This window comes from Nelumbo lutea, chromosome 5 (assembly GCF_056320005.1).
Source record: "Nelumbo lutea isolate HS-2025 chromosome 5, American lotus-T2T, whole genome shotgun sequence".
In the NCBI taxonomy this organism is placed as follows: domain Eukaryota; kingdom Viridiplantae; phylum Streptophyta; class Magnoliopsida; order Proteales; family Nelumbonaceae; genus Nelumbo; species Nelumbo lutea.
In genome coordinates this window covers 74,527,625-74,555,519 of record NC_142688.1, presented here as the reverse complement: position 1 = coordinate 74,555,519, position 27,895 = coordinate 74,527,625, and the positions used below count along the sequence as shown (strand labels likewise).

The 27,895-nt window shown below is 42.1% G+C and overlaps 1 non-coding gene and 1 pseudogene across 1 annotated transcript; one reads left to right on the top strand and one right to left on the bottom strand.

The window, feature by feature from the left end:
- Positions 1 to 17,042: 17,042 nt before the first annotated feature.
- LOC148852927 (uncharacterized) lies at positions 17,043 to 17,946 on the bottom strand (annotated as a pseudogene).
- An 805-nt stretch (positions 17,947 to 18,751) lies between these two features.
- On the top strand, positions 18,752 to 18,858 carry LOC148852926 (small nucleolar RNA R71). Its single transcript, XR_016100143.1, has one exon. It is a non-coding gene; the product is annotated as a small nucleolar RNA R71 (small nucleolar RNA).
- The last annotated feature ends 9,037 nt before the right edge of the window (positions 18,859 to 27,895 follow it).

Genomic DNA, 27,895 nt, shown 5'->3' with positions numbered 1-27,895 from the left:
GGGGTATAAAGCCTTCTTTGGTCCCGACTGCTCCTCGCGACACAATCTCACCTTAGGACCAGCAGCAGGTCGGCACCCGTCACCACCTCGGTAGGTGGTGGATCAAAGAAATCAGCCACAACGTAGCCGTCAAAGCAAGACCGATCAACAACATTAATCACGACACGAGAACAATGAAAATCAGGTCAGTAATCAGCAATAGCTCGGGGTAAGAGGGGAGGACCCAGTTCGGGGCCCGTCTAACCTTCGCAATTTCCAGCAACATCCTCGTGAGCATGTTAGCAATAGAGACCAACTGCCCCTTCGTGATAGTGTTCAAGATTGGGAGAATACTAGGGTCGAGACTAAGACGCAGACCAAAGTTAACAACACCAACCAAGAAGCAGCAAATAAGCGACGCCGCACCTCGGGAAAGAACATTGTTCTCCCATTGACCACAATAGAGAGATAATAGGAAGAAGTGAGCTCGTTAGCTGCACAACCGGCTCCTGTTTTGTTGAGCCGGCCTTCCCCTCTGGCATCGGAGATCCTCTCAGTCCCGAGGCCAAAAGGTTTTAAGACCCCAATCCTGGAGACCTACTAATGATGCACAATCTGGTCGCTCCCTCGTGTACTATGATTGGCTTGAACCAGGTTCTAATCTAGCAGTTTTGAGCTGCATGGCCGAGCTAATATCTGTACATCCGAGCTAGAAAGAACTATAAAGAGAGAAGGGTGAGAGTGCCCAGGTAGGTTTTACCTAGGAGAACACTCTGATGCTTAAATTAGTATGGGAATTTCGTGAGAAATGTATGAGAGAGCTTAAGTGCTTTAGTGCGCATACCTCTTTGGGATGGATTTAGGGTCCTTTTATAGTCATTTGAGGTTCAGGTGCCTTGGGCAATGTCTTTGAGTCTTTGAAGGAGCTGTTTTAGCACTATAAGGGGTGTTGGCATGTTAGTTGCAAGATTTGCATGGTGGTTACAAGTCGCCCAAGGGTCTTGTAGGGCACGGTTCTCCGAGCTGCTCCTATGGTTGCGGTAACGGCACTCGCGAGGTCGTGGTGCGTGGAATGATTTTGGGTGAGCTCGTGTTGGTGGTAGCTCAAGCTCACCCCAGTTTGGCCGCCTACATGATGTTGAGTGTTACGTGCTGACTTGGCATTGCGCTATCAACAACGTCCACGTGTCGTTAGTTGTCCAGAGGGACCAAAATGCCCCTCATCAATTGACCCCACTCTCAAGTCACTGTCTAGTTGGCGAAGGGAGTAGGATCTTCTGAGGTGACTTTGGTCCATCTGCCTTGTCAGTAGTCTAGCTCGGGCGCATAGTTTGGACCCCTCCTTCTAGATCCTTCTAGAAAGGAGGAAAGAAAAATTCCTCGTGCGCATTTGGGAGGTCGGGCAGTTGAGCGTGCTTTTAAATAAGAATTCGAGTGTGCGCTCATTCGAAAATTTGAATTTGCACGCTCAAATATTGAGCCCGCGTGTTGCTTCCTTGCATTCACTAGGCTGTTATGCATTTGCATCGTCAGATCTCAGGCTGTTAACTATAGTCCTCATCCACCCCATCGGTTTTACCCCTTGTGAGCTATAAGTATGGGGCCCCTACTGAGGTCTCGGCTCATCTAATGTTGGTTTTTGGATTCTCTAAAGAATGAGGGTAGTTTGTAAGTTGGTGTCCAGCATTGATCTACTGAGGTGAGCTCTAGTTATCTTTATCTCGAGACCTTTTGCCGTCATTTCTGGTCCTTTACTTTTTCTAGGGAGTACTTTTGTTTTTCGCCATGTCTCATTGGTTTACTAAAGATAGGCCGTCTAGCAGTAGGTCGAATGATGAATCAAGCTCCTTTGGGGAGGGATTGTATAGGGTCTATTTTGATGGTGCCTTAGTGGGCAGGAGAGAGGAGGTAGAAGCTGTAGTAGGTATCTTTGAGCCGACCCAGCTATCTAGGGAGGAAATAGTTGAAATTTATCAAAGGTATGAGATTCCCGACGAGTATCGTTAGATTGAGCCTACTACTAATCACTATTCTTGGGACCACGGCCGAGAGGGGCTGTGCGTCTATGAGGAGTCATTGGCAGCTGGCCTCCACTTCCCCCTTCATCTGTTCATCACCACTATATTGAGGCGCTACAAGGTATCGCTGGGTTTGCTCACTCCAAATGGGGTCAAGACACTGGTTAGACTGATCAGTTTATGCCACCATTGGAGCTTCCCTTTGAGTCTCACGTCCTTCTTATCTTTAGTAGAGATGAAAAGAATTTCCAGCCCATTTTGTTTTTACGTCCCCTTCCGTAGTGCGAGGAAGATCTTCAAATTTCCCAATAAGGTTAGGGGTTGGAACGAGTTAGGATTGAAGAGTTTCTGGCCGAGCTGGTGCTTGTTCAGGTAGGACTAAACCGTATAGGTTGGTCAGTTATTAGGTTGTAGGTTGCATATTTTCTTTAAGTCATACATCTGCTTATTTCTTTTTCTTGTTAGCTTGGCTGACGGTTCTGTCCTTATCCACATGTATGGCAAGCTTGTCTTCAATGATGTCAACCGATGAGGAGTTGAGGTCTTCTCATAAAAGTGCCGAGCAGAACATCGATCTTCTACGGGAAAGGTTTCTTCATTCGGGACCCCTCCTGTCTTCGATTTGGAGGGGAAGGGGACCCGATGTGCACTAAGCAACACTCGCCTGAGCCCTAGGTCGCCTAGGGAATGGGAGGTTGGCCCTTACGTGTCTGACATGCCCCCTTTATCCCAGTATTCCTGATGTGCTTGTGCTTGACCGATTGAGCAATTCTCGTGTTGCTCTTCGGTTGGGTAGGGGGCTACTTCTTCTTGAGGGCATGCGGCAGTTTAGCGAGCTGGATCTTGTCGAGACTGGAGCTCGGTTGACCCAATGTGTCATCCAGGTTTGTCTCTTTTCCTGCTAGCATTTCTTGATTTTTTTCTGCGAGGCATCTTACTCCATTTTTTGTTTTCGCAAGCGAACACCTATAGTCAGGTCCTGTTGGACCGTACTCACTCTGGCAGAAGGAAAGGGCCAGTATGCAAGCTAACATCGACCTACTTAACGACAAGGTGCAGAAGCTCAGGATTGATTCAGAGGGGGAGCGCCAGGAGTGCCAACGCCTTTATAATGTAAACCTGAGTCAATAGTGCGAGCTGATCCAATCCCGATGCTAGTTGAGTGAGTGATGATCTAGGTGTGCTCAGGAGGTTGATCGAGCTAGAGAGGAGGCAGTTGCTTCTTACTTGCAGTCCCCCGCATAGGGGAAGCAGAGGGCAGTAGAAGGTATCCCTTCGATAAAGAGATGATTCAACTTGTGTCATCATTATCTAAAGTCCTTGTATCCCGATCTCGATGTCATCGCCATTACCTTATGCAAAGTCCCACACGAGCTCGTCACACAGGTGGATGAAGAGCCCTTAACCCTAGAGGAGGAGGAGGAAGATGATGAAGAGGGGGTCGAGGAAGGAGGCGATGAGGAGGCCCAAGGTGATGGCGGTGGTGGCGAGTAGCTTGGTCTGCAGCTTGGCTAGCGGTCTGGTGGTGGTGATGGCAATTTCCTTTACTATTTCGGGGGCTTTATGCTTCTGTGAGCTTTTTGGGGCTTGTGTGCCCCGTATTATCCGAACCTATTGAAATTTTCTTTTCTCCTTCTTTCTCTTTCTTTTTTTGCGGCCACTTGATCTGCTCTCTTGTACAGCCGTTTTGCCCCCATTTTTGTTAATATAAGCGGTTGTTCTTTGCAGTATCTTTTGTTTGTTTCTCTATTTCTGTGTTGTTCAGCTTGATTTTGTTGTTGAGTATATCTCCATTCTTTTGCCATTAGCATTGTTGACTTACCTTTCGCGATGTTGGAACGAGCTGTTAGTTGATTCTAGTGAGCTCTTAGATGTAGTTCAAAACACTTTGTTTTTAGAGTGGCCTGATGAGAATAAAAATTATCATATTTTTATCCCTTAACATTTAGTCTTTTGTACTTATTTTGTGCCTAATTGGAATCACTATTCTTATATTTCGATTTAGGGCACGAAAAGGCGTTAGGTGAAAAACAAGGATAATCTAGTAATTTTGCACAGTTTTGGCACCATGTGGTAATTTGGGCATAATTATCTCATCCGAGCTCCGATTGAGATTATTCAAGATGCATTGGAAAGGTAAGGAAAAACTCTACAACTTTTTTTTATTTTGAGTTTTGATAGATTCGGACTGCATGGAGGTCAAAATTAGGCCCAAATTCTCTATAAATTCGTAGAGAGCCCCAGATTGCAACAAAGCCCAATTTGTAGAAAAGCCCAGTTCGCTGGAGAAGACCAGTCGAGTTCAGCATGCAAAAGAGTGGGCCCACTCTTTCAATCCTAATAGGATTCGACTGAGATAGAGGCTGAATCATCAAAGAGTCTTATTAGATTCAAATTCTTGCTGTATTTCTAAAAAGAAAAAGGAAAAAAAGAGTGAAAGTCCATCTTAGTTAGCATTTCTAATTAGAAAGATAAGGATAAGATTAGATCTGAATTAAGCCTTATCCCATTAGGAGATAAGACTTTCTATTTTTGAGAGGGAACTCCTAAGAGGAGTTGAAAGCAGCCCCTCCCCCTAAGGCTATAAAAAGGGGGGCAGACTAGCAAGGGATCACCACTCAACCTTGGAGACAAGAACTCAGCAAGCAAGGGAGAAAGAAAGCAGATTTGGAGCATCTGAACCTCTCTTCTCTTCTCTTCTTTATTCTCTAATTTTTCTTGAGTTTTCACCATGACCATGCATGGCTAAACTCTAATACTTTGTCGAAGGAAACAAAAGCTTCAGAATCCACCAAAATGTGAAATCTAATTTGATTTTTATTGTTTGATTTATGCTTTGAATATCGAATGTTCTTCTATGTTCTTGTTCATGATTGTTTCGTCTGATTACTAGGAGGCCTACTAGTTTATTATTCATTATGATCTACTGCAAGATTATATATCAAATCCGTAATTATTTGATCCCTCTAATCTGTGAAATAACTAGGGGTTAATGATTTGTTGCGTTAGAAATCGTTAGATCTTAGAAAGAACACTTGACTAAATTAAATGCAACCGCTTGTGCTTGTGTTGTTTAGCTTCATCGATCTTTAATGCTTAAGGCTGTTACTGGATTAAATTCTTTAATGCTTGTGTAAGGGTTGTTCAGTAGTAAGGGTTAAGAGGATCGCTTGTTTTCTGATTAACTATGAAAGGGAGATACAGGAAACCAATTCCTACGATGAATATTCAAAGTTTGAATTGATTTATTTTTGCATCGATGAGCAGTAGTGAAATTCTGATGGTGGATGTTATCCTAAACCAAGACTCATTCTTTTGATTAGTCTCAGCAATCAGAACCACATTGTTTCCCATTTAAATTTTGTTCTTTTTAATTCTAATTTTCTTTTTTTTTAATTATGGTTTTCGTTGCATACAACCCTCTCCACCTTTGTTCACGCAACACACAATTTAGGTTAGATACTCTCTATGGGAATGATCTTTACTCGCGCTACAACATTTAATTTTTAAGATTATAGGTTTTATTTTTGGGTGCCTACGACAGCACGCCATGTCCCTATTGTTGAGCTTGGGAGAGACGAGCTTTTAGGCCTCGTAGAATGGCCCCGTTGGGGACCTCAGCTTGTCTATTAGCTTGGGGGTGCGTTGCTGAAGTGAAGTTTTGACTTATCCCCATCTGTGCACACCAATTTTAGAACTTAATATATTCGAATTGCTTCCTATTGTTCGAAATCAACACTCTGCCTAGACCAAACTTACAAACAATGCTTGTCCAGAAGAAGTTCTAAACGTTGTGAGCTGTTATGGCGACCAAAGGTTTAGCTTCTACCCACTTGGTGAAATAATCAACTGCCACTACTAAGAAATTTTCCTGCCCTTTTGCTGGTGGGAAGGGGTCCAACAGATCTATGCCCCATTGTGTAAACGGCCATGGGCTGGTTAAATATCTCAGGTTGGCAACGGGCTGGTGCAGGATGTTTCATGGTAGGCTAGTAGTACTGGTGGGTGCCGAACCCAACCAAAGATAAATATTCTTGCTCTGGGTTAATAATTTGCAGATAGTGATGAGCAAGGTCGTTCTCCACAGGGATTGGGTGGATTTATTTCCGAGTAGATGGATTAAGGGGGGTTGTAAAGCTAACAAAAATAAGAAAATAGCATAAAATAACAGAAAACAAAGATTAAATCGATGGGAAATGGTTTCCGGTTGAAGGGACAAGTTCAGTTTTGATTTGTAGCATTGATCCTTGATGCAAAGATAGATTCATATGTTTATGAATAAATTGGTTATAGCTATTAACAAGCTCTAACAGCTAGCCTCTACTCTTATTATTAGACAACCAAAACAAGCTCTTTGATTGCTTCCCTTATTAATAGGCAGTCCAAAACAAGCTCTTAGGATTTAACCTATTAATAGCATTAAGAGGGGAGAGACCCAATTCTGGTCAGCGATCTCACAAGCTCGGATCGTTTAAACCTGATCATATATTTTCCTAACATAGATCGAAAACTTTTTTTGCAATCAATTTATGTTAGTTGCCACCATGATCGATCCTACCAATCATATACGAAACTGGAGGTTCAATCGGCCATAGATTATTTCCATTGAATGAGCAAGGGGCCCTTCTTGCTTAATCAACAAAAATAATCCTCACAGTTAATTAGCAGAAAACATATAAATACCCATAAACAATGAACTAAAATAAAAAAATCAATTAGATCTCACAATATTACAGAAACAAGGCTTTCCTAACCCTTCAACCAGAAATAAAAACTTACAGACACTTCATGATGAAAATGCAGCTTCTAGATGAGAAAGGTGGGCGAACTCTTGCTTCTTCCTCCTTGGTTGCTGATTTCCCTCTCTGAAGGCTGAAGCTCTCCTGGAGGAATTGATGCCTTGGGTGCTGGTCCACCCCCCTTTATATAGATTTTGGGAGAGGGCTGCTCTCCAACTTCCTTAAGGAGATTATCCTCAAATTGGAATGTCCTAGTCTAATTTGAACTTATTGTATCTAACTCTTATCTCTTATCTTTATAGGATTACAATTTGAGAATTTAAATCTGGTAAATCTCTTTTATTGAGAGTACATTAAACTTCTATTCTAATGGGACTCTTGGATCTTGAATTCGAATTGGGCTTCTTTAACAATTCGGGCTTGCTTCAAGACTCTCTGCGAAATGGGCTTCAGCTTGTGAAATGGGCCTTGCTGCGAAATTGCTCTGACTTTGGGCCCGAATTCGTCTTTGATGTGGACCGATTCTGCCAAATCTCAAAACATAAAAGTTGTGGGACTTTTCCTTATCTTTCCGTGCTTCTTGAAATATCCAAATCGGAGTCCGGAATTGAGAGTTAGGCCCATATCACTGATCGGTGGCAAAACTGTACAAAAACATCCGATTAGCCTTGTTTTTTTCCAATCGCCTTCTTGCTTGCCCTGAATTGAAATACAAGAGTAATGAGTCCAATTAGGTACCAATTAAGTGTAAAATACTGAATATTTAGGGATAAACATATGACAAATTTTATTCTTATCAAGTACTCTTGCCGCAAAGCCTTCTAGGCAAGGGCCCTATCCCCCTTGTGTCCTCTGTAGAGGCCTTCATGAATCTTGTGCAAGTAAGGTAGTGTAAAAGACCTCCTATAGAGAAGATTGCCCACTATCACGTAACACGTTGACTATCGTTCTATTCGCTAAGCTGCATTCCTCTCTATTGGTAGTGTTCTGTGTTTTAGGTAGTTGTAGATCAAGTCAATCCAACTCAGCTCTGTATCAATTATACGGGTGACCTCTTCTCCCCATTTTTCTATCGAGGGGCGAGGTAACTCTTCCATGTAGACCATTTGTTTTGTCGAGTCAATCGTGTTCATAAGACTAAAAAGGGCATCAACCTCTGTGTTTTCCGATTTTGGAATCTACTGGAGGTACCAAGATTTGAAACTAGGGGGATAGTTCACTTACTTTGGCTAAGTAGGCTGCCATGGTGGTTCTCAGGATTCGTAGTCCCCATTTACCTGATTTACGATGAGATGTGAGTCGCTGCAAACTACCAAGTGCTTAGCTCCTACCTCCTTTGCTAGTGCCAAGCTAGCCAATAGTGCTCCAAATTCAGCCTCATTATTCGAAGCTCGGAATTGGAATCGGAGAACATACTCCAGCTTTACAGTGCTAGATTCATAGAGCATTCACCTAGCTCCGTTCTCGCCCTGGTTGGACGAGCTATCTCATCCCAACCTGCTATCTCACGAGTTGGAGGTGGTGCCACACTAGACGAAGCTTCTACTTCTAGCCCTGTCGCTTCGGGGGGTGGTGAGTTGAAGGAACACTCGGTAATGAAATTTGCTAGGACCTGCGCTTTTCTTGTTGGCCATGGCTAGTACCGGATGTCGTACTCACTGAGATCTATTGACCATTTTGCCAGTCTACTTGAGACCTCAAGTTTCTGATGGACTTGTTTCAGGGGTCAATTGGTTAGGACAATAATGGTGTGGGCCTGAAAATATGGTCTCAGCTTTTATGTGGCTATCGCTAGTGCAAAGTAGAGCTTCTCTTTGTTAGGGTATCTTGTTTCTGCCACATGTAGGACTTTGCTTACGTAGTACACCAATCGCTATATTCTATCAACTTCTCTTATCAGGATTGAGCTAACTACATCGTCACTTGCGGAGAGGTAGAGTTTGAGCTCGTCCCCGGTCTCAAGTCTAGTCAGCAGGGGAGGCGAACTAAGGTACAACTTTAGCTCATAAAAGGCGAGATGACAGTCCTTAGTCCACTCGAAGGCTTGGTTTTTCTTTATAACCTTGAAGAAGGGAAGGCACTTCCCAACCGATTTGGACATAAATTGGTTCAAAGTTATTACTCATCCGGTTAGTCTTTGGGTTTCCTTAAACGAGCTAGGCGGCCTCATGTCTAAGATAGCCTAGATTTTCTAAGGATTGGCCTCTATGCCACGCTGGCTGACAATGTAGCTTAAGAACTTACCTGAGGTTACACTGAAAGCACACTTATTCGGGTTTAACTTTAAATTATGCTTTCTGAAAACAATGAATACAAGGTTTAAATCGGAAATCAAATCCATTGAAAAATGAGTCTTTACAACCATGTTATCTACATAGCACTCTACTTTATCTCCAATTAAATAAATAAAAAACAGAATTAAGTAGACATTAGAAGGTCACCCCAACATTTTTCAAACCAAAGGGCATGACCTTGTAATAGTACAAGCCTGTTTTGGTAATAAAAATAGTCTTCTCCTGGTCTTCTAGATTCATTAGGATCTGGTTATAGCCTGAGTTGGCATCCATGAAGCTGAGCAACTCAAATCCCGAGGTTGCATCCACTAGGCGATCTATGCTAGGAAAGGGAAAGCTATCTTTTAGGCAAGCTCGGTTTAGGTCTATGTAATCTATGCACATTCGCCACTTGCTATTTGCCTTCTTTACCAGAATTGGATTTTCTATCCAGCTCGAGTATTGGACTTCCTTCACAAAGCCAGTTGCCAATAGCTTTCCCACCTACTCGTTTACTGTGTGCCACCTTTCTGGGGTGAGGTTTCTCTTCCTATGCCAGATGGGTCTAACTATAGGGTCAATGTTGAGTTTATGAGTTATTAGTCTTGGGTCTATGCCGGGCATTTATGTTGCCAACCTGACGAAAACATCTAAGTTATTTAGTAAAAAACTTACCAGTTCAGATCGCACGGGTTCCACCAGGTGGTCTCCGATCTGAAGCATTTTTTCCAGGCTCTGTTATGGAGACTGGGAACATAATGGTTTCTTCTATCGGGCGAGCTCTTTCTTTAGTATTTTCCAGCTGTGGTTCTAGATCAATACCTGCAACTATCTTTCCCTTTATTTTTAGAGATGCTACATAGCACTTTCTGGGTTCCAATTGGTCTCCTCACAGAACCCCTATCCATGTGTTTGTTGGAAACTTTAATGTGAGGTGGTATGTTGAGACTACAACGCCCAGCGCATGTAGGATTGGTCATCCTAGCACCTCAACCGACACTCTTACACTTCCAACTGGGTGAACTACCTCACCAATGAATCCTACCAAGTGTATATCAGCGAGCTGTAGGCCGACTTTGTTGAGCTCCATTCTCTTGAAGATTTCTATAAACAAAATATCTATTGAGCTATTTTGTATGGGTACTAGATCCCATGCATATCTCCTCAATGAAGTAGATTATTTCTTTTTCTAGGGGTGCTTGGACGGATTGCTATCTTCCTGTTCTAGCTCACTTACTAAAATTCTACCTGCTGATAAGGTGCAACCAACAACTATTGAACCTCCTGTGATTACATTAATGGTCCTTTGGACCTGTCTTTCCTACGGTTGCTGGTTGTGGGGAGCTGGCTCCTGTTCACTGCCGGCCTGGGGCACTTCCCTGTTGGTTTCCTCTTCAGGTTGTCGTTCATCTTTAATGAAGTGTCACAGGTAGCCTCTTTTGATGAGGCATTCGATTTCATTCTTCAAATTCCAACAATTTTCTGTGTCATGTCCTACGTCTTTGTGGAAATGATACTATTTGTTTGGGTTTCGGGTAGTGGGGGTCCCCCCTCATCTTGGGTGGCCATTTCACATAGTCGTTAGATTTGATTTGCATCAAAATTTCCTTTCTCTTGGAATTCAATGGAGTGAATGTCCTGGTATACGCTGGCGGTGTGGCTGATCGTCTATTTGACCCCCTAGCTGCGACTTGCTTCTTCGGTGCGGCGAGCTGCTACTCCTTCCTCTTGGCGACTTGCTCCTCCTAGAAGTCTTACTTCGTCGTTTGGTTCTATTCATACTTGCTTCTTCCTTGGTTTGTTTCCTCTTCCTGTTCTGGTCAATTTCTGATCCCATTGCTTCCTCTGCCTTGATGAATTTGTGAGCTACATCAAGAACACATCCATGGTGGATGGTGGGTGTAACTCAAGTTCCCTTAGTTTCTCATTTGGCTTTTAGATGACGTTAAATAGGCAAATCGCTGATTTGGAGTGTCTTCAGATAGTGGCAAATTGGTTGATGAAAAGCTTGGCGAACTAGTCCCAATTCTTTATGGAACCGAGAGTCAATCTAGAGTACCAGAGCCAAAATTCTTCTTTCAATGTTGTAGGGAATGCTATACGCAGGCTGGCATCATTTGCTTCATGAAGGAGCATGAGGCCTAGAAGTTGTTGGCATGCTCTATCGGGTCTATCTTACCTACGTAGCAATCTAGGGTTAGGGCCCATAAGTTCTTTGGTCTTAGAGCTTTGAGAATTGTCTCACCCAAAATTATTATCCTTGGCTAAGCGGTCATTGAAGCGTAGCTTTAGGTGTCGAATCCACAGAGAAGCTAATTAAACCAACAAAAAGAGTTATCGCTAAGAGTGAATAACCTAGAGAAAATGATTTTCTAAAAATAAAAAGAAGGGCAAAAATATTTGAATAAAAGTAACGATGATTAAAGGATGAAAAGTAGTATTGTGATAAACATGGCTTTGAGATTCACTTGATCGATTTGCTTAACTGGTCTCGACTTTGATTCCTATTACTCAATTACAAGTTTCAAATCCCAAACAAACAATCGGAAAATATAACTTTGAAACCAACAACAAGAACAAAAGTATTTGTTCTGAGAGAATTAATTTTCGATGAAAAACAGAATGATCTATTCTTACAAACTACCCAAGAACGACAATTTATCAGATTGACAGTATTGTAGTCAATGATCAATTCATAAAATAAATCTACCCAATCAATTATTTTCTAACAAATTGCACATAAAAAGAGCATGACTAATCTTATATGGAAATTGAAGAATATAACTTCAGGGCTTATCAAAATAATAAAACAAATCTCTCAAAAACAAAATTAAACATTGAAATATCTCAAGGAATCAAAGTAAAATAACAAGTAAAACTCATCCATCAAGATCCTCCCTAAACTTGTTGAAGTGTTAACTGTGCTTGGATGTCATTCTCCTCTCTTCTCTTCAGTGAAAGACTGAGAAAATAATGCCAAAATAACCTCTGCAAGTCGTCCCCCTTTTATGTCAGATTTTTCCTTTTTATTATGCTACCAGGCTCCTCAATCAACTCAGCCCGAATCCACGCCTTATCCCCCAATTTTCACTAGATGGAAATTGATTTAGAGGAAGTTATCAATAGATGAATTGTATCCCTATCTCTTATCTATCCATAGCCCCAAGAATCATTGAAATTCTATATTTGTAGAGAAAGATATGCCCTAAATACTAGACCCTATTTAGAGTAAAGTGGGAAACGAATCAGCACTCAAACTTGGGTCATGGAACTTGGGTTAGGGTTTCTTGGACCAATGTTTGGGCTTTCCTATATTTAGTTATTAATTCTTTCAACATAAAAATTTGCACAAATAATAAAATTGACATTTATAAAATTATTAGGAAAAAATATTACTTTTAAGCTCTTTATTTTTCAAATGTCCATTGTTGAGCACACTTTAGATATATATTTTCATGCTTTTGTCACAACCCCCAACTAGCTTATTGCTAGCCCCTAGCAATTTAAGCGCAAATAAAAAGACAAATCATGATGATTAGCTTAAACTAAAATCCAGCAAAATCACGTAGGCATTTCAAACAAAAAGGTTGGAAAAACATCACAAATGCAATCAAAATTACTTCAATTATAACTTCCAAAAGTGAATGTGTGTGAACTAAGCAAAACCTTCATTCTACAAACCACAACACATATAGCCTTGAGAATTAATCAAAGTAAAAGCTTTAACTCCATATCCTCACAGGTAAGTTGTTTTAAGGCAAGGGATTTTCTCAGGGAGTTGGAAATCAGATAATCACTCAAAGAAAATGTCAAATTTACAAACAAATAAATAAACGATAATTGATTAGAAGATAGGAAAGTTAATTGTTGAGAACACAACCATTCTTACCACCAACCAGCTTTAGGATTTTGATTAGTCAAATTTGAGAGCAATGCAAATAGAAATTGAACCTAGTTAGAAAGATTGTTCCCCAAGAAAAGAAGTTCATCTTTTGAATTGACAGAAGACTTTATTGTACTGAGTCTTCTTCTTCAATTTTTTTTCTTGTTTTTTCTCTTTTTTTGACTATACAAAGTAGGGAAAGTGAGATTTTCTCACATAACTAATATTACACTTGTTATTCCAAAGGTTTCACATAAAAATAACACGAACTAGTCCCCCTCTCTCTCTCTCTCTTTTTCTTTGGAAATTGACTAATATCATCCTTCAGCTTATCATCCAAACATTCCTCAAACCAAGTAATTCTAAATAGCAATTAACTAATTCAACAGATCAATGAAAGTTCATAAGTTGTTTCCTCAACTCTCCACTCACTCACAAAAGATGTGAGTCTAGAAAAATGTGCACTTAAACATGACAATTCTCTTAGCTGTACATATTGAACATCCATCTAACCACAAAGCTTAGTATTGTGCGCAAAAAGTTTTTAGAAGTTATTCTTTGATAATCAAGATAGAGAAGTGACTTAAACCAAACAATTTTGAAATCATACTTAGATAGAAGAGCAGAAAATCCAATCTAAGCTTCTCAAACATGCAATGCAAACTTATTCACACAAAAACCACCAGAATAAAAATAATAAGCAAAGTGTTGGTTGTCTCTCTTTCATACGAGAAGAATGTATATAAAACTGTGCATATTATGTGCATGCAATGCTACCACCCCCAACCTGAATGAGACGTGTCCTCACTGGCATAAAATAAAAGAAATAGCAAAGCAAAGGGTATGAAACACCTGATTGATGGACTGAGACTAGACCTGCAAATTTATCAAGTAGAAGAAGGAAACATAAAAACCAACAAAAGAAAAACAAAAACAATTAAAAGAAAAGAAAAATAAAAGTGGTAGTGTAGAAAGATAGAACTTGATTAAGCATTGTAGACCGGAGCTACAAAAGTGATCTCCTCAGGTTAGTCTACCCTCTCCACATAATGTTTCAACTGTTGTCCATTGACTCGGAAAACTCTCCCATTGGTCGAATCCTCAATCTCAATAGCACCGTTAGGAAAGACTCACTTCACCACAAATGGACCTATCCATCTAGAATCTGTTTATCATGAGCCGCTGGAGATGTAAATGGGAATCATACAAATTCACCCGTTGGTTTGGCTCAAAATTCTTCCTTAGGATCTGTTTATCATGAGCCACTTTTAGTTTACCCTTGTAGATCCTAGAATTATCATATGCATCATTCCTTAATTCTTTTATCTCAAACAACTATAACTTCCTTTGAATAACTGTAGCATTTAAATCAAAATTAAGTGCTTTGACAGCCCAATTAAGTCGGTGCCATGTCGCTCCTTAATTCTTCTATCTCTAACTGTAGCTTTATGCTCAAGCTCTACAGGTAAATGACACGCTTTCTTATAATTAAGTTGGTATGGGGACATCCCAATGATAGTTTTGTAAGCAATACGATACACCCAAATTGCATAAAAAAGGCGTAAAGACCAATCTTTACGGCTCGGGTTGACCATTTCTTTCAAAATTTACTTGACCTCCCTATTAGCTAACTCAACTTGCCCATTGGTCTGTGGATGGTAAGCGATTGATTCCTTGTGAATAATGCCATGCTTGCACATCAAAGTTTCAAAAGAATGATTAGAAAAATGTGCCCCTTGATCACTAATGATCACACGTGACATATTGTACCTGGATAACACATTTTCTTTTAAGAACTTAACAACAACTTTGCTATCATTAGTACGGTATGACATAGCTTCAACCCATTTAAACACATAGTCAACAACAAGAAGAATATACAGATAACCAAAAGAAGGTGAAAATGGCCCCATGAAATCAATACCCCAACAGTCAAAAATCTCAATAACCAAGATGGAGTTAAGGGGCATCGTGTGACAATGAGTTAACGTACCTAACCTTTGGCACCTATCACAAGAATGACAAAAAGCATTAGTATCCTTAAACAAAGTAGGCCAGTAAAAACCACTTTGAAAAACCTTTGCAGCAGTCTTCTTCATAGAAAAATGGCCACCACAAGCTTCAGAATGACAGAAATTAAAGACACTATTAATCTCACCTTCTGGATTGCAACACCTCATGATTTGGTTAGGGCAATAAATAAACAAGTAGAGATCATCCAAAAAAAAATTTCTTACCTCCACCAAGAACTTAGCTTATTTTGTGCACTCCAGTTCGATGGAACTTCACTTAAAACCAAATAGTTAACGATGTGGGCATGCCATGGCACTTGGCTAACGATGAACAAATGCTCGTCGGGGAAGTCATTTCAAATGGGTGGGTCATCATCAGCAAAATTATTTAACTCCAATCGAGACATGTGATCAGCCACCACATTTTCAACACCCTTCTTATCTTTGACCGTTAGATCAAATTCTTGCAAAAGCAAAATCCACCTAATTAAGCGAGCCTTAGTATCCTTCTTAGAAAGAAGGTGCTTAAGAGCTGCGTGGTCAGTAAACACATTAATAGGTGAACCAATGAGATAAGCACGAAATTTATCTAAAGCAAAAACAACAGCTAGTAGCTCATTTTCAATTGTACAATAATTCCTTTGAACCCTATTAAGAGCTCTACTAGCATAATAAATAACAAAGGGCTTCCCCTCCCTTCATTAGCCTAAAACAGCTCCCATTGCATAGTTACTAGCATCACACATAATCTCAAATGGAAGGTTCAAATCCCGTGATTGCATGGTCAGTGCGGTGGTTAGCTTAGTGATGAGAGTTCTAAAGCTTCTTCACACTCCGAGGTCCAATCGAACTCAACATCTTTGACTAAGAGGTTGCATAATGGTCGTGCTATAGCAGAAAATTTTGTATGAACCTCTTGTAAAAAACAGCATGTCCGAGAAAACACCGGACTTCTCTTACTGTTTTGGGAGTGGATAATTTAGAGATCAACTCCATTTTGGCCTTGTTAATCTATATTCCTCTTTCAAACACGATGTGTCCCAAAACTATACCTAAAGACACCCTGAAATGACATTTTTCCCAGTTAAGCACAAGTCCTTTTTCTTCACACCTAGTTAAAACCGCTTTTAAATTAAGTAAGCATGAATCAAAAGAATCACAAAAAAGAGTCAAATTATCCATAAATACTTCCATGCATTTTTCAACCATATTAGAAAACACACTAAGCACGCAATGTTGAAAAGTAGCTGGAGCATTACATAAACCAAATGGCATTCTACAGAAAGTATAAGTACCAAAAGGACATGTAAAAGTACTATTATCCTGATCTTCTAAAGCTATCTCAATTTGATAATAGCTTGAATAACCATCAAGAAGGTAATAAAAAAGGATGGCCAGTCAAACGTTCTAAGATTTGGTCAATAAATGGCAATGGAAAATGGTCTTTCCGGGTGGCTGCGTTTAATTTCCTATAGTCAATGCACATGCGCCACCCAGTTACTACCTTAGTGGGAACAAGAACTCCTCCTCATTTTAAACTACAGTGACCCCTGATTTTTTTGGCACAACCTGTGTAGGACTAACCCATTTACTGTCAAATATAGGATATATGATTCCTGCGTCTAACAGTTTTAAGACCCAGGTTTTAAGACCCCCATTTTAACAACTTCTTTCATTATTGGGTTCAATCTTCTTTGGGGGTCTCGACGTGAGATAGTTCCTTCTTCTAAATGAATCTGTGGGAACACATCATTAGGCTTATGCTTTTAATGTCAGCTATGATCCAACCTCGTACAACCTTATGTTCTCTTAACAGATTTATCAACCTCTCATCCTGCTCAACACTAAGTTCAGAAGATATTATAACAGGAATGGTATCACCTGATCCCAAAAATGCATGTTGCAATCCTTCAGGTAGTGGTGATACCTCCACTTTGGGTGTATCCATAGAAGATGGCTTCGGCTGGTCTCTCTCACGTGGCAACTCCCCTTAGCGTGGTTGCCAAAACTTCTTCTACTTATCCTGCATATCATTAGAAAGAGGAAACATTAGAGACATCATTAATAGGATAAACCAAAAATTCAGAATTCAAATCAGAATTACAGAGAGATATTCTAAAGATTCAGAATTTTCCCTTTCATGTACTTCCTTCCTCTGCAATGAGAGAGTCTATCATGTAGGTATGATAGCACTCATCCTCATCTCGAGGCTGCTTCCCAGCATGAAAAATATTCACCTCAAGAGTCATATTCCCAAATGAAAGTTTCATCAAACCATTCCTACAATTAATAAGAGCATTGGATGTAGCAAGGAATGACCTTCCTAAAATAAGTGGAATCTTCAACTCACCATCAACTACAAATTGAGTATCTAAAACTAGAAAATCAATAGGATAATACAATTTATCAATCGAAAGGAAAACGTCTTTCACTGTCCCCCTTGGTTTTCGAATAGAACAGTCAGCCAACTATAACACCACGGACGTGGTTTTATCTCTCCAAGACCTAACAGCAAGTAACTAAATAAGGCATTAAATTTACACTTGCTCCTTGGTTCAAGAGAGCTTGACCGAAATCTTGTGTCCCAATATGGCAGGCAATTTTGGGGCACCTTGGATCTTTGTACTTTGGCAGCGTTCTCTACTCAATCACCGCATTCACCTGTTCTGTCAGAAATGCAGTTTTCTTGACATGGTGTCTCTTTTTCATGGTACATAGATCCTTGATCACCTTGGGATAAGCTGGTACCTACTTAATCCCATGCAACAAAGGAAGATTAATCTTAACTTCTTTCAAATGTTCCAAAATCTCACCTTGGTTGTCTAAAAATTTTCCTCCAGATCTGAGAGCTTGGGGAATGGGCACTTGGATTGTAGCATCATTTTTTGGCTCTTTTAAGGGGGCATCTTTTGTTCTGCTCGAAATGGTGACGTTTGTGCAAGGTGGGCTCGACAAAGGCCCATCTAAAACCTTACCACCATGAGTAATGATGGCGTGAACCCCCTTAATGTTTTTCGGATCATAGGTGGATCCCTGTACCATATGTGACTCATTCAAATTGGTCTAAGGCTGAGATTGAATTTTTCCTCTCTCTTGTATAGTAAGAGCATTGGTAAACTTCGTTATCTGACTCTTGATATCCTTGTTCTCTTTAACCACCTACGTAAGAACAGATTCAAACATTTGGTTAGCCTAATTCTGTGCCTCCATAAATGCTTGAAGTGTTTCCTCTAAAGGATTCCAATTTGGTCGAGCATTGTATTGAGGTGCAGGATGAAATATAGATGGTTGTGTCTCTACACTCCAATTATTGTTGGACGATGTGGGTTAGTTCTGATCAGCCTTCCAACTAAAATTGGGGTGGTTCCTCTATCTAGGATTATAGGTCTCTGAATAGGGTGTGAAAGGTTTCCTATGCATTCCTAAGGCATTACACTGTTCTTCAGAAACCTCTCTCATCTTACAATAGGTTGGGAAATCCTGAGCTAAGTGATCCAATCCCCCACAAACAAAACATGAAGTTTGAGTTTCTACCCTGGTGACCATGTGGGTGACTTTATTATTTCTCATCTTTACGGCCTCAAGTTCTCTAATTACAACTTCTAATTGGTTTTTGAGGTTGTCTTCCTCCTTAAGATGGTAAATCCCGGTTGGACGTGACCTATTAGTAGTAACAGTAGCACTAGGGCTAGTCCATATGTGGGCTTTCTCAGCTAAATCGTTTAGGTAATCTATGGCTTCTTCAGGATACTTTTGCAAAAACTCCCCATTAAACATCATCTCTATGAATTGGTTCTCCCAGCTGGTTAATCCCTCATAAAAATAACTAACTAGCCTCCAACTTTCATACCCATGGTGTGGACACAGGTTCTGTAAATCTTTAAATCTTTCCCAAGCTGGGTATAAGGTTTCACTATCCTTTTGAGAAAAGGTTGAGATCTATCTCTTAAGGTTGTTGGTCTTATGGTGCGGGAAGTACTTGTTAAAGAAAAGCTTGGGTCATATCTGCCCATGTACCTATGGATCTCGGTCTGAAAGAGTATAGCCAACTCTTAGCACTCTCTTTCAAGGAAAAAGGGAAAATTTTCAACCTAACAATGTCTGCAATGTCAGCTCAGTTATGGAAGGTGGCCACTACCTCTTCAAATTCCCTAATATGCACATACGGATTCTCACTATCTAAACCATGGAAATTAGGTAAGAGTTGGATCATTCCAGGTTTGAACTCAAATTATAGTGTATTCGGAGGGAACATGATGCATGATGGTGTGGCTGTTTGGGTGGGGTGCAGGTAGTCTTTTAAAGACCTAACAGGGTTGTCCTCGTGTTGACTCATGGTTTCAAAATTAGAGGACAAACTAAATGCTACTTCTTTAGGGAGGGGTGGTGGGTTTATTCGTATCTGTCTAGTGAATCTCCCTCTTTTGTCCCTTGGTCTATTCATACACCATAGGCTCCTATTTTTTTGTTTTTGTTTAGCTTACAAAAAGAAGAAAAGGAAAATAAGATCAATAAAATGAAATGCAACAAAAGAAAATGAAACAAATAGAGGAAATAAAAGAGAAGTAAAGAATGTTCAAACTCAATTGTTGGTTTGGCTTCCCCGGAACGTCGCCAAATTTTGTGTCTCGCCCAAAATTATTACCTTTGGCTAAGCGGTCATTGAAGCATAGCTTTAGGTGTCGAATCCATAGAAAAGCTGATTAAACCAACAAAAGGAGTTATCTCTAAGAGTGAATAACCTAGAGAAAATGATTTTCTAAAAATAAAAAGAAGAGCAAAAATATTTGAATAAAAATAACAATGATTTAAGGATGAAAAGTAGTATTGTGATGAACAAGGCTTCGAGATTCACTTGATCGATTTGCTTAACTGGTCTCGACTTTGATTCCTTTTTAGTACTCAATTGCAATTTTCACATCCCAAACAAACAATCAGAAAATATAACTTTGAAACAAACAACAAGAACAAAAGTATTTGTTTTGAGAGAATTAATTTTCATGAAGAATAGAATGATCTATTCTTACAAACTACTGGTTGGCTTTCTGCTGGGACTTGGTCATTTCGGGCAGTACCGTCGGCATGATCCCAGTCTCCACCTTTGTCAAGGACCTGAACCTAGCTACGAACCCGTGGGTGAGGTGGGTCTTCACGGTTCAGGATATTGTCTTGAGGAGGCATCTACTGGTAGTTTGTAGGTACTTCTTAGTTATTATGTGGAACTTGTCGGTCGTTGGGCAGTACTTACTGATTGTTGAGTGGTTGCTATTGACTGTTTCGCGTACCTGCTGGCCATTCTACGACACTTGCTTGTTGTTCTATGGTACTTGCTGGAGGGGTACCTGCGGGTATTGCTATTGCTGATATTTTTGTTGTTGCCATTGTTGTCCTGTCATGAAAGGTAAAACTGTTCTCCCAGGACCTGTGTTCTAGATCATGGTCTACACGCACTGCACCAGGTCATTGAAATGTTGTACGTGAACCGCCACGGGGGCTGCTGCAGGGTCGGTAACTGGAGGAAGTACATTCATATTGCCTTTAGCTTCAGTTGGAGGTAGGGGAACATCGATCTGGCCTATGGTGACAGTGGGGATTTGGCCATTGATGTTGTTATTGGAAAAAGGATTGCTTGAGGATGTCATTGATGGGTTCTCAAGTAAGAATAAAAGAAGGGAACTCTAGATTTTTGTTGCATTTCACACATACGGTGCCAATTGATGATGTGTAATCTGGTCGCTCCCTCATGTCTTGTGACTGGGTTCAAACCAAGTTCTGATTTGGCAATGCGTAGTTGCACGACTGAGTTGATATCTGTGTCTGAGATGGAAAGAGCTATAAAGAGAAGAGTGAGAGTGCCTGGGTAGGTTTTACCCAGGAGAACACTTTGATGCTTAAGTCAGTACGAGAAATTTGTGAGAAATGTATGAGAGAGCTTAACTGCTTTGGTGTGCAAACCTCTTTGGGATGGATTTGGGGTCCTTTTATAGTCATTTTAGGTTCAGGTGCCATGGGCAACGTCTTTGAGTCTTTGTTGGAGTTGTTTACACAATGTAAGGTGCATTGGCATGTCAGCTGTTACATTCGCGCGACGGTTATAGGTCGTTCGTGGGTCTTGTGGTGCACGGTTTGCCAAGCTGCTCCTATGGTTGCAGTAACGGTGCCCACGAGGTTGTGGTGCACAGAACAGTTTTGGGCATGCTTGTGTTGGCGGTAGCTCAAGCTTGCCCCATCTTTGCCGCCTACCTGATGTTGAGTGTCACATGCTGACTTGTCGAGTTGGCCTGTTGACTTGGCATTGCGCTGTCAACATTGTCCATTGTCATTAGTTGTGCGGAGGGACCAAAATGCCCTTCATCACCTACAAAGGGAAGACTGATCCTAATGACCACATTGATAGCTTCCAGTCCTTGATGCTGCTCGTGGGAGCTGATGAAGCCAGCCTGTGTATGGCGTTTTCAACAACTCTAAAAGAAGAAGCAAGGTTGTGGTACCAGACTCTGCCTCCAAGTTCGTTAAGGAGTTGGAAGCGGTTTGTCGACCTTCTCACAACACACTTCACTACTAGCAAGAAGTGCCCAAAGTCGGTAACAAGCCTTCTAAATTTAGCGCAAAACGAAATGGTGCCATTGAGAGACAACATCAGGTGGTTTCACTCAGAAAGGTTACAAATACCAAATCTCAACCTCGTCATGCAACTCGGTACAACCAAAAGTGGAGTATGCCTACATGATCTGCATTGGCACCTCGAGTTGAACCCCTCGAGCACTATGGAAGCATTCCTTGAGGAGGCCGATAAGTTCATCAAGGCGGAAGAGGCTCTTGGGTTGTGGCTAGAGCAGCACTAGGCTGGAAAGAGGAAGAGAGAAGAGGAAGAGTCAGGCAGTAGTAAGCCCAAGCGTGAAAGAGTAAGTCATTGAAGAGAAGCAGATACCCAAGAAGTAGAAAGAGCAACTTCCCACCTTGAGGTTCTAGGTCAAGTCAACGATCTAGATCCCCTCCTACTCAGAGATCCAGCTATACCAGCCTGAATGCCAAGCGGGGCAAAATTCTAATTGCCATTATGGACACCGGCTACGTCAAGTGGCCGCCTAGGATGAGAGGAGACCCTACCACTAGGAATCTGAATCAGTATTGCCATTTCGCCTGCGACATCAAAAATGGTATTGAAAGCTGCCATAACTTAAAGGATGAGATTGAAGAACTGATATGTTGGGGTTATCAAGCATGAGGACAGAGAAGCGGAGAACCGACCTATCGAACAGTAGATAGACAGGCTAGAATCGAGCATGTGGAATAACTGTGACCAGTAGCTACCTCGACAACCACCACCAGAAGACAGACCAATCTGCGGGGTGATCAACATGATCAATGGTGGATCCATTGTTGTAAGTTACAGTATGATAGCAGGAAAGACATTAGTTCAGAAGTTCGCTCACGAATAAGAAATCCCATTGAAGCACCTTGGGTGGAGGAGGTGATTTACTTCACCGAGGATGACGTTCACGGGATCCAATACCCACACCACAAAGCCCTTGCAGTCAAGAAGGTGATTAATGACTTCGAGGTGAAGTGGATATTGGTGGATTCAAGCAATTGTACAAATATCCTGTTTTGGAGGCGTTGGACAAGCTACAGTTGGAGTGGAAAGACTTGAAGCCAGTAGACACACCCCACGTTGGGTTTAGTGGAGACATGGTAAAGCCTCTCGGCAGAATCACGGTTTTGGTTGTAGTAGGAGGGAGGCCCAACACAGTTTGGTTCGAGCACACGTTCCTAGTGGTGACGACCCTGATCCCCTTACAATACAATTCTAGGTCGGCCCATCTTGCATGCCTTATGTGCGGTATTGTTGACCTACTACCTCATGATGAAATTCCCGACAAGCTACATAGTAGGGGTAGTGCGGGGCGACTAGCTAGAGTTGTGCAAGTGCTACATGGCTGTGTTGAAGGGAAAAGCAAAGTTGGAGGATGACGTCGAGCTGGAACTACCCCCTAAGCATACAGAGGAGCGAGCTGCCCCAATGGAGGAGACTGTCTAGGTCTCGGATTCTGATGTTGAGCCCACGAAGACTCTCCAGATCAGTGCTCACCTAAATGAACCACTTCGGTCGCAATTGGTAAGATTTTTACTTAACAATCTAGATGTTTTTGCTTGGTCAACAGAAGAAATGCCTGGCATAGACCCTAGAGTTATAACTCATAATTTAAATGTGGATCCTTTAGTAAGGCCAGATGGAGAGAGAAAAAGGAGCATTGCCCTAGAGCGGTGGAGGGTAGTAGATGAGGAGGTTAGGAGGCTCCTTGTAGCAGACTTCATTAAAGAGGTCCTGTACTCGAGTTGGTATCCAGCCCTATGCTCGTGAAGAAAGCCAAACGAATGTGTCTTCAAGGTCACCTTGGTTAAATTCCTCGGTTATATCGTGAACCGACATGGCACCAAGGCCAATCTAGAAAAATAAAGGCTGTCCTAGATATGAGACCACCCTGAAAAATAAAGGAAGTACAAAGGCTAATTGGCTGGGTAGCCGCCCTAAACTGGTTTATGTCTAAATCACTTGGTTGGTGCCTACCCTTCTTCAATTCAATAAAAAAGAACAAGGACTTCAAATGGTGCGAGGAGTGCTAGCTCGTGTTTGACGAGCTCAAAAAGTATCTAAGTATCCCACTGGTATTAACCCGACCTAAACTAGGAGGCGAGCTTAGAATGTACCTCTCTGCGAGTGATGAAGTGGTCAACTCGGTACTAATCCGAGAAGTAGACCTTGTCAAAAGGCCCGTCTACTATATAAGCAAAGTTTTGCAGGCAGTTGAGAGAAGATACCCCGACATCAAGAAGCTGGCTCATGCCATAGTCATCATAGCTTCGAAGCAAAGCCCATACTTCCAAGCTCATACCCTCGTCGTCCTCACCTACAGACCTTTGAGGCACATTCTGTAGAAGCCCGAGGTCTCAGGAAGATTGATCAAGTGAGCCATCGAGCTGAGCGAATACGATATCCGGTTTGTGCCATGCCCAGCCATTAAAGCTCAAGTCTAGGTAGATTTCATCGCAGAATGCATGTTCAGCACGTCATCCCTTGAAGTGACTGAGCCAACCAACACGTCGAAGGCATCAACCAATGCGACATCGATTCCGATTAGGGAAGCCCCGACTTGGGACGAGGTGCCTTAGATCCTCCATGTTGATGGATCGTCTAATCAGCGAGGAAGCGAATCCGGACTCATATTGTATGGGGCAAGCGAAGTGAAGTTGGAGTATGCTCTCTGATTCGGATTCGAAGCATCAAACAACGAGGCAGAGTATGAGGCATTGATAGCTGGGCTGAACTTGGCGAAGGAGGTCAGAGCGAAGCATGTCGTGATGTGCAGCGATTCCCAGCTAGTTGTGAACCAAATGAAGGATGAGTACGAGGTTCGAGAACCCACCATGATAGCTTACTTGGCCAAGGTAAGGGAACTCCTACCCGGATTCCACTCTTGGTTCATTCGGCAAGTACCGAGGTTGGAGAACGCCAAGGCTGATGCACCCTCAAAGTTCTCTTGTACAAGAGACAACACCATGAGGATGGTGTACATCGAAGACCTGCCTTGACCCAACATCATTAGGGGAGCAGAAGAGGTTGTTCTCGTGTTGCAAGCAGAACCGAGCAGGGTCGATCCACTTGTTGACTATTTGCTCCATGGGACCCAACTAGAGGAACGTAATGTAGCTCGGAGGGTAGAGCATCTGTCTACCTGGTACATTATCATCGACAGGCGGTTATACAGGAGATCCTTTACACTCCCCTACTTGCGCTGCTTATGGCCTTCAAAAGCAGGCCATGTGCTATGCAAGATCCATGAAGGTCACTGTGGAGGACACCGGGGGGCAATGTGCTTGCCCCAAAAGCACTATGGCAAAGATACTAGTGGCCTACAATGAAGGCGGATGCAATCGAGCTTGTTCATAAGTGTGACAACTGCCAGAGGCACACCAACATCCTTCATCAGCCTGCTGCCGACCTGAGGTATCTAACCAGCTCGTGGCCTTTTGCCCATTGGGAAATTTAAATCCTTGGTCTGTTCCCACCAACAACCGGGTAGAGAAGATTCTTGGTTGTAGTAGTTGACTACTTTATGAATTGGGAGGAGAAAGTGCCACTGGTGACAATCACAGCTCGGAACATGCAGAACTTCTTTTGAAAGAATATATGTCACTTCGGACTACCCAATATGTCAATCTTAAGCAATAGGAAGCAGTTCAAAGACATCAATTTCTAGAACTGATGTGCCAAGATGGGGATCTAGCAAAACTTCATGTTGGTAGCACATCTCCAAGGAACAGGCTGAGGTGGCGAATAGGGCTATTCTCCATGGACTGAAAGCTCGTCTGCTGTGAGCTAAGGGTTTGTGGGTGGATGAGCTGTCTAGTGTCCTTTGGGCTTATAGGACCACCATCAAGACTGCAATGGGTGAGACTTCATTCAATCTGACGTATGTTATGGAGAACGTCATCCCAGTCGAGATCGAAGTACCGACCTTGCGACTAAGGCGTATGACAAGGAGGCCAATGACGATAAGCTATGCACAAACCTCAACCTGATCAAAGAGGTATGTGACTTAGCCTACATCTGGACTATGGCGTACCAACAATGGGTAGCTCAGTACTACACTGCCTAAGTTAAGAGACGCCGGTTCCGAGTTAGTGACCTTGTGCTTCGGAAAGTAATGGTGCTTGAGCCCGACGTGGTTAAGCTCGGACCGAACTGGGTTGGTTCGTATAGAGTAAGACGGGTATTCAGTGAAGGCATGTACGATCTCAAGACGTTGGAAGGGAAGCGGGTGCCCCGTGCCTAGAACATCGACAACCTGAAGAAATACTACTTGTAAGCTCGGGAGCAAAGCATCCGCCAAAATTTTCTGAGTCCAAAAGACCAGCGAACTGGTCAGGTGGCATGTCGACTAAATGATATAGCCAACTAGGCTATGAATTGCTCCTAAAGCCTAAGGGATACGGTGTTGAGCTAATAAGTAATCTCAGCGCTAGACACAAATAAGACCTAGTCGCTTACAGTTGAACTCAACTTGTGCCTCATCAGTGCACAGGCAGGTCGGGTATATACCCTACTATGTCTCTCCACCTTGACTCACATTAACTTTGGGTTATTCCTTATTGTAACCCATACTTACAAAAATTTTGCAAATTCATATTATTGTACACAAACTAACAAAAAAGAGAGTATTTCATTACTTCCCAAAAAAGATGCTTCATACATTTAGTCAAAAAAAGAAAGAAAGAGAGAAAAGGTAAAGCCTATTGAACTGAGTTTAGAGGCATGGTTTACACTACGTTTATAGGGAGGCCTAAAGAAAAGAGGCAAAAGTTAATCTTCATGGGGGCTCCTTGCCCCCACCTTCGATGTTTCCACAGTCCCTTGCTAGCTCAACTGCCACAACCTCGTCTACTATAGCAACCTCATCGGCCTTCATGGCCTCATCGACTGTGGCGTCTGAGTCTTTCTCCATTGCTCCCTCGTCGCCCTCCTCATCGGAGTCTGACTCTTGGGTAGCTTCCAATACCATCTTGGTGGTAATCTCGGTAGAGGTGATGACTCCAAGGTCGCGCTCGAAAAACTTGTGCTTGGTCACCCAACGACAGAGCTTGAAACCTTTCTGGAAGGCATCAATACCAAGCTCCTCTTTCATCTTGCTGTAATCTGGGGAGGCCTGATAAGCCTTGACAGCAGAAACCTCGGCATCCTTAATGCCTTGAAAAAGAGTGGCCTCACACTCGACAGAAGAAACCATCAGCTCCTCAGTCTCCTTCTCTAGTTGCTCGATTTGCTCCTTCATCGCCAACACTTCGACCTCCAACTCTTGAACAAAATCGACTATCTTCAACATCTTGACTTGGCACTCCACAGTTGAAGCCTCAGCTCGTTCAGCCTTTGCCTTGGCAACCTTAGCTTTTGCAATGTGTTGATCAAGCTAGTGTATGAGGGTGTGGATCATGGAGTTCGCCTGCGGAAAAGGGAAAAATTCGCTAAGTATGGAAGACATAACGAATAGAAACCAGGTATCGAGTTCAAGAGTATACCATCATAACATAGCCCATCGCCCTGGCACCCACTTGAGCATGAAGCAGCTCGACAAACCTGGCGATCTCTTTGGGAAAGGTCACCCCTTGCTTTTTATTAAGTTAGTTCTGTCGTTCATGATGCTAGACCAACTCATGGCCCTCTCTAGAGGAATTGGCTCCGGGATGGATGGTCTGAGGCTCAAATGGCGAGACTGACTCAGGTCGGTGAGGAGATTGGCCCTTCTCTTGGTTCTCCTCGACCAAATTAATGATTGGAGGGTCCTCGGGTTAAGCAGGAGCAACCGACTCGATTAAAGGTGCTTGGGAAGAGTCATCTAACAACATCTTTTTTTCTTTCTCTTCCTTATGCCAACGAAGAGGTTACTCATTGGAGCGCTCGACATAATGCCTGTAGAAAGCAAGTATCATATTATCTGGAGTGATGTAAAAAGAAAGGTGTGTGCTTGTACCAAGGTGGCGACCTACCTAGAGGACTTAGCTCGGAATTGACAAGCTTGTCCTCGGCCAAGTAATCTCCCAATTTCAGGTCGAGTTCGACCAACTTTTGCATATTCTTCCTCATCTTCATACTTAACCGGTCCCCAGGATCACTAGTGGCAGTTCTCCACCGAGTTAAGAAGGGCCATCCCCATTCAGCTATCATAGTAAAGTACCTATTTTTCCAAGATGGCACTTTGGAAGGATATTCATGGAGCAATTTGTACCCAGGTCGTTAATCTATGTAACAACTAAACTTGTCGACCCCTTTAGGGCCGACAGGGTTCTTCTTGATTCAGCAGAGTAAGGTGAAAGTATCAATATCCAAGGGGAGGCCGCGATAATGAAATAGAGAGATGGTGCTGACTACAGTGCAAACTGAGTTTGGGTGAAGTTGGTTTATGGTGACATTGGAGAAGTTGAGGACTTTAAT